Here is an 8,003-nt window from a genome sequence, read left to right on the forward strand (position 1 = left end):
TTCTCTTTGCCCTTTTGCCTACTTCTCATCTCCTGCTAGATCCAGCAGTCCTCAGGATGTACTGGGGTGACCCCACTGGGCTGCCCTTGGCATGACCACCCCATCCATGTGGTGCTGTCTTTAGAACTTACTGGAATGTTTTCTGTATTGATTTTCTTATCGACCTGTTCACATGAGGCTCAGTCTTTCTTGCGGGTCTCATAAGCAGCACTTTGTGAAATACCAGGTGGGTCAGTGATACTCAGCAAACAGGTTCTAAGGTAGCCCCGTGGTAGTGGTATGGTGGCTGGGAATGTTGGTTTTTATGGGGCTGAAATTAGTCAACTGAGGTAACAGAATTCTATTCTATTGGCCTGTTCCCCCCTGAACCAGAATTCTCTCACTGCAAATCAAGAAATTGGCCCGCAAGAACAGGAGAGGAGTTTGTGAGAAGGATGTAAGGCACTTTATAGACATGGAGAAAGAAATGCCAGAAGCAAGTTTGAAAAGGCTTGAGAACAGGATGCCCTGGGGGGGGGTCTTGGTTGCATAAACTGGCAAGTGTCTTCTTCAGCTCTGATGACCTGTCACTAAGGACACTTTGGCTGCAAGTAATAGAGAACAACGACTCAAACTGGCTTAAGCAGTAATGGAGTTGGTAAGTTGGGCAACTCTGAAGTTGGTTGACTAAGGGGTTCAAGAATGTAATTGAGAACACAGGTTTTCTCTCTCTTCCCTCTACTATCCACCTGTTGGCTTCAACTGAAAGCGGGTTCCCTCTGTGGCTGCAAAGTGGCGGCCAGTAGTAAGCAGGCTATAAAATTGTTAACTTCCAGTAGGGAAGAAAGAGAGAAAGTGGTTTTCCCTGGCTCTCTCTTAAGAGTGAGGAAGTGTTGCTGCCAGAAGTCCCCAGGAAATCTATCCTGGTATCTCACTGGCTAAACTGGCTTGGCCTGTTCACCCCTGAACCAGTCCTCAGCAAGAGGCATAGGGGGTGATCCTGGCCCCCATTTGGAGGACATTTGGCAATGTTGGCAGACATTTGGTGGTGTTAGTGGCATCTCATGGGTAGAAATTAGAGATGCAGCTAAATATCCTACAATGCCCAGGATGACGCTTCCCTGCTTCACACACTACAGAAAATTATCTGTTCTGAAACATCAACAGTACAGAGGTTGAAAAACCCTGGCTTAGACTAATCAGGCCCTCCCTGCGCTTGGGGTGTAATAGTTGGTGGGGAGTCACCTACAGTGCCCACTGCAAACTCTTTTTTCAGAATCTGTTACCCTGTTGGAGATTCAAATTTCAGAGAGGGTTTGTTTGGCTTGGCCTGGTTCACTTGCCCACTCCTAGGCTAATTGAGTGTAAGGCACCGTGGTTGACCAGTAGTCCCCCCACAGGAAGATCCTGGCACAGGAAGTGGGAAGGGATGTTAAACAAGCAGAACAAAACAAAAAAGCCCACCTCAACGTCTCAGAGAAGCTTAAGCTCTTGATGCTGCTGGAGGGGACAAGTTTCATGTCTTAACTGGAAACCCACAAAACTGTGATGTGCTTTTGCAGTGACACTCCCCTCAAAGGAGAAGAGGGAGACATCCCAGAATGAAATAGGGGAGGGGAAAAGCATGCAACGTCCTGGGATGATATGGGGGAGGAGTGGGGAGAGGAAGAGTATGACATACGTTAACCTGACTTCAAAGATGGTGGTCATTCATTCCTTCCCTCAAGGTATGGCGTCTACTCTTCCACACCCTTGAATCTGATCTGGCTGAGACCTTGTGCCTGTTTTGACTAGTAGAACATGGTGAAAGTGATGCTGGGCTAGTTCTGGGCTTCCTGCCACATGTAGCCCTGAGCCACCACGGAAGGAGTCTAGGCTGCTCCAGTGGGAGGGCACTGAGATGCCATCTTGGATGTCCAGCCCAAGTCAAGAGGACATCAACCCCAGTAGCCATCTGCTTGCAACGGCACGAGAGAAACCAAGTGAGAACCGCTTATCTGAGTCCAGTCAACCCACAGAACATGTGAGTAAGAATAATAAACTGTTGTTTTTAAGCCACTACATTTGGAGGTTGTTTGTCATGCATCAATTGATAGCCAGAACAATATATAAAAATAATGTGCATATATAATAAAGATATTTCAATTTTCATTTACTAACATTTTCATTAAAATACTTTATTATAAAAGTCATATAGAAGTGTCGCCAAAAATGGAGAAAAGAAACACCACCCCTAGTTACACCGATGTAACTCCAATCACAATGACTGTAAGCATCTTAGTGTGTACTCTCCCAGCCTTCTTTCCTACGGAAGATTTTCATACAGCAGTTTGAGAGCATCCTTTTTTCCTTTTTCCAATATGTCATCATCGTTATTCTACATTGCCATAGAGTTTTTGCAACCAGAAAACTATACTAACAATGCTATTAACAGCCACTTATAGTAGACAGAATAACGGTCCCCCCAAAGATGTCTATGCCTTAATCCCCTGAACTTGTAAATGTGTTACTTTATGTGGCAAGAGGGACTTTGCAGGTGTGATTAGGTTAAGGATCTTGAGATGGGGAGACTATCCTGGGTTATCTCAATGGGCTCAATGTAACCACAAGGGTCCTTATAAAAGGGAGGCAGGTGGGTCAAAGTCAGAGAAGGTGATGTAAGGAATCAGCATCCGAGAGAGTGAGCAGAAGAGGCCATACTGGGGCTTCCCTGGTGGTGCAGTGGTTGAGAGTCTGCCTGCCGATGCAGGGGACACAGGTTCGTGCCCCGGTCTGGGAGGATCCCACATGCTGCGGAGCGGCTGGGCCCGTGAGCCACGGCCGCTGAGCCTGCGCGTCCGGAGCCTGTGCTCCGCAACGGGAGAGGCCACAGCAGTGAGAGGCCCGCGTACCGCAAAAGAAAAAAAAAAAAAAAAAAAGAAGAGGCCATGCTGTTTTCTTTGAAGGTGGAGGATGTGCCACAATCCAAGGAATTTGGCATCCCTCTAGAAGCTGGGAAAAGCAAGCAAACAAATTCTCCCTGGAGCTCCTACAAGGAATGCAGCTCTGCCCACACCTGGCTTTTAGCTCCACCAGGCCCATTTCTTTGGACTTCTGACCTCAGAACTATAAGATAATAACTTTGTGTTGCTCTAAGCCACTAAGCTTGTGATAATTTGCTACACTAGCCGTAGGAAACTAATACACCATGTTATTTAGCATTTAACACACAGTATCTTATTTAATATCTCACAACAACCCTATGAGGCAGGTCCTGGTGCCATCTGCGTTTTAGAAATGAGGAAGCTGTTGCTCAGGGGGACCAAGGGACTTCCTCAGGCCACAGAGCTGCCCCGGGCAGAGCCAGGGACATATGCTGGCCCTGCCACTTATGGGTATACTTACAAACACCGCTAGTATAGGATTTATTTGGACTTGTGTAAACATACAGACATTGGTCTAAGCCTTTGTCATCTTTTTTTTCATTGTTTGTTCCTGTATTAACATTGTGACTTCTCTGGAAGTCCTCACCAGCCATAAGATGAAAACCACAGTTTTGAAATTGCATGGGCCATTGACTCATTGGTTTTTGTTGTTATTGGCACTGAAGTGTCTCATTTAAAAAGATGAAATCCCAATTCACTTTGGGGTTTAGATGGATCAGATGTAATTTTGAAGTTGCTTAAATCTTAACTGCTATGTCAATCTCCTGCTTCTGAGATGTTTTGTTTTGTTTTTTAAATGTTTTCTTATTTATTTATTTATTTTATTTTATTTATTTTTGGCTGCATTGGGTCTTCGTTGCTGTGCGCAGGCTTCCTCTAGTTGCGGAGAGCGGGGGCTACTCTTCGCTGAGGTGCACAGTCTTCTCATTGCGGTGGCTTCTCTTGTTGCAGAGCATGGGCTCTAGAGAGCAGGCTCAGTAGTTGTGGCATGCGGGCTTAGTTGCTCTGCGGCATGTGGGATCTTCCCAGACCAGGGCTCGAACCCGTGTGCCCTGCATTGGCAGGCGGATTCTTAGCCACTGGGCCACCAGGGAAGCCCCAGAGATGAAGTTTTAATGACATCTAAAGAAGCTCTGAAATGGGCCCTGAAGCTGTCTATAATCTGAAGATAGCCAAGAGTTTATGCAAACAAGATTCTTTTCTGCTCAGCGGAGTTTCCCCCTCTTTCAGCAAGGTTGGTCCATCCATGGGCTAAGCTCACACGGACCGGTATGAAGTCCAGTAGTGTTCCCCCAGACGGCTTTTGCATTGATCTGTTTGGAACAAACTTTTTTTTTCTTAATCGACGGAAAACAGTCATTCCTCACATCCAACACCAAACATCTGCATTCCCATAAAGATCTCCCAGTTGCTTACACGTGAGTTGGTCCGAACGGCCCTGGATTCTCACTCCCTCTCACACAGTCCCCGCTGGAGTCAAGATCTGCTTTACAGTTCTCACGAAGCTTGAGTTCCCTGCAAACGTCCAACTGATAGTCCTATTGTAGAGTCTTCTGAAATAATTTTATTTTTTAACTTTTTTTATTAAGACAATCTATCTACAGTAAGATTTACCCTATTTAGGATCCAGTTCTATAAGGTTAAGCAACCTATGATGCATAGGACAGTCCCCAACAACAAAACAATCCTGTGCAATCGGGCTGAGGTTGAGAAACTGCATCACAGCTGTGATCAAGTAATTTCCCTTTGTCAGTGGCCTTCCCTTCCCCATCACTTCCCCACTCTAAGATCCATACTTCCGTTGCTTCCCATATGTGTATTTAGCTGTTTAATGTCTCTTTTCCCTCCTGTGATATAAACCCTAAAGGGCAAGGATTGTGTATGTTTTGTTCTCACCGTGTAGTAGCTGCTTAATAAATATGTTGAATGAATGAAAAGTGCAAGTGAAAACTATCTTCATAAAAAGCATCTTTAAAATTTGAGGACACCAGGAGGCTTCTCTTGACTTCAGTCTTGATGACTTTCTAAACATCATTTGGGAAGAAAGGAATGTATGAGAGAGAGAGAGAGAGAGAGGGAGGGAGAGAAACATTGTCTTTGTAGGGTAAATGTGAGCTGGATTTCTAGCACTGCCACTTAACTGCCACATTACCAACAGCAAGTCACGTTCCCTCAACCGTAAAATGGGAATTATAAAACAAGATGAAATGTGCTAATGGATGTCAGTGCCCTGCACTTTGTAAATGTTGGTTTTTTACCTTCTTCTCTGTTTCCTCCTTCTCTTGAGTTTCCAGGCCAGTGTTGGTGCCCACGGTCATCCTCTTCAGCCCACCCTGGAGGATTGCCTGAAGCTTGGTGGACAGTTCTGTACACACCTATGGCATCTGCATCACTGCCCAGGGCCCGTGTGTTCAGCGTGTACACAGCAGGTCACAAGGGAAGTGCCTGGGAGTTGATAGCCCCAGGCAGCACCTTCCACCATTGAGAGATGGGCATGGTGGATAAACGTCCCAGCTTCCTCGCCCCCTCACAGGACACTACAGTGTACTCTACATCATCTTCCAGAGGTCCTCACTGAGATTGAGCCCTGGTTGCCCATAAAGGTGAACAACGCACGGACACACCCTTTATTCTGGTCCTCCCTTCCCCATCTCATTTCCCACTTCCTCATTATTCTTCCTGAGGTTGTTTCCCAAATAAACTACTTGCACCTAGGGAGTAGCAGTTGCTGTTTGTGAGCCTCAGATTTTATCATTTGCCGGACTTCATCTGCCCAACTTCTAGCTGCTAGCATCTTCATCTTTTTGCATGAGTTTGTTTTTTCCCTGGCTGTTGGAGTTGAGCAGGCTAGAAGTGCTGGAGAATTAATTCTCTCTCCCCTCTGCCCAGCAGCCATCAACCTGTGCATGGAAGGAGGTGGTGTATAAATACCCCAGCTCCCTGGTCCCTCAGGTAGAATAACTCTGAGACACATGTTTTATACTGGGGGCGGGGGGCGGGGAGGTGAAGCTCCAGTTGCCTGTGGTAGTAACTGTCTTGATAACTTGCTTCATTTTGGCTGCTCTCCCTTCCCTTCCTCACTCTCCTCTTCCCTACTGATGTGTCTTTTGTCTTCCAGATAAATTACCTGTCCTTGAATCTTTGTCTCAGGATCTGCCTCTGGGGAAACCCAAAGTACAATACAAGCTCTGCTATGGGAGGTTTCCAAACGAAGATATCAATTAGATCCAAATGCAGTCTTGCCTTAAACCTCCCCCAAAGAACAGGGTGGAACACACTATTGTCCAGTTATGCAGCACTCCTGTAGTAATTCCGTCCGGAGCTGAAGCAGATGACTCCTGTTCACTGAGTGGAAGGACCTCATCTTTCCTGTGGCATTAACAAGCCTCACACCCCACCCTTTGGTACATAATCGCCCCCTGTATTTCACATGAATTCCTTTGTTGTCTTTCACAACGTTACTGAAACACAGACAATGCTCTGTTGATAGCTTTGGAAATGCCCCTTGGGTATCCAGCGGGGGGCGCCTCTTTCTCCTATTTATTTAGTTACTTTTCTGGGGATAGTACACATGCTGAATGTTGTCAGCGAAGTTAGTCTGGCTGAATACTTTCATCTGCCAAAAAAAATTTTGCAGAGTGGCTGATTGGAAATCCCACAGCAACCAACCCCCCACCCCCATGACACTTTATGTTATTTTCTACATTTTCTTTCTTTTCATAGTGGTGAATATGAAGGATGTTTCCTAATTGGGGGCCCTTCTGCATCTACTGCGTTCTCTTCTGTGCCACGCACCCTGCGTTTCCATTGGCATCACCCCTTCTGCAAGTTCTCTGTCCAGGAGGTTCCTGTGACGCTCCTCTCAACAAAGAGCATTGAGACTTAGCACCAGCCAATCAGTGGCCACCACGACTGGTTCAGGCATGGGCATGTGGTACAAATTGGTCCAATCAGAGTTCACCTCAGGATTTGTTTGGTAGCAACTAGGAAGCCAGCAGCTCTGCCTTGCAGTTCCCCAATGAGCTTAGAGTGGTTGGGTCAGTGACAAATGAACTTGGCTCACTGAAAGTCTCAATTCCTGAGGAATTTTAGATGTTAAAACATTTTTTTTCCACCAAACAGTGCTCCCTATTGTATTATGTTAAATCTCCCTGGAGAGCAGATTCCTTACCAGTATTTTTGAGCAGAGACTATAATTTTCTAGTCACTTTTGCTTGTTTTAAAAAGCTTAGCCTAAAATAGTTCCAAAATCTGAGCAAATGCCTGATTTAACTCTTATATTGGTCAGGATATTAGTCCAGCTGCAGTAATGAAAGCCAAAAGAGGGCTTCCCTGGTGGCGCAGTGGTTGAGAATCCGCCTGCCGATGCAGGGGACACGGGTTCGTGCCCCGGCCCGGGAAGATCCCCCATGCCGCGGAGCGGCTGGGCCCGTGAGCCATGGCCGCTGAGCCTGCGCGCCCGGAGCCTGTGCTCCGCAACGGGAGAGGCCACAACAGTGAGAGGCCCGCGTACCACAGAAAAAAAAAACGCCAAAATAACTGGCTTGAAAAAAATGAACGTTTAATCTTCTCTCATGGAACAGCGCAACAGCGTACAGTTGGCCATGGTGGTTCCATCTTGTCTGGGATTCAGACTCTGTCTAGTTGCTTGGCACCCTTAACATGTAGCTTCTACTTTGTGTCTAAAAGAGCTGTTAAAAATAAATAAATAAAATAAAATAAAAAATAAAAGAGCTGTTTCGCTCCTAACATATTCCCTCCTACCAGTGGGAAGAGGAAAAGGGGAGGGAGAGGGCCCTTCTCTTCCTTCCAATGGCACAATTCAGAAGCCTGTAGTCATGGAGACAGGGATGCGATCCCTAGTCTTCAGCCTCCTCTTCCTTCCTCCAGCCTTCCCCACGCTGCTCTGCCACCTATGTGGACAGCATCAAGGGGCTCTCTTGCCTGCTGGCTTCTGATTGGTTTGACCAATGAGAGACACTGGCAGGAGATGGGAGGAAGGCAGCAGAGTGGATCTGGGTATTTATTCCCTCAGCTCTCCTGTTGGGACCCTCGGCCACTGTGTCCCTTGACTGAAGGTCACAGCTCCTTCAGACAGCC

This window comes from Delphinus delphis, chromosome 15 (assembly GCF_949987515.2).
Source record: "Delphinus delphis chromosome 15, mDelDel1.2, whole genome shotgun sequence".
NCBI lineage: Eukaryota > Metazoa > Chordata > Mammalia > Artiodactyla > Delphinidae > Delphinus > Delphinus delphis.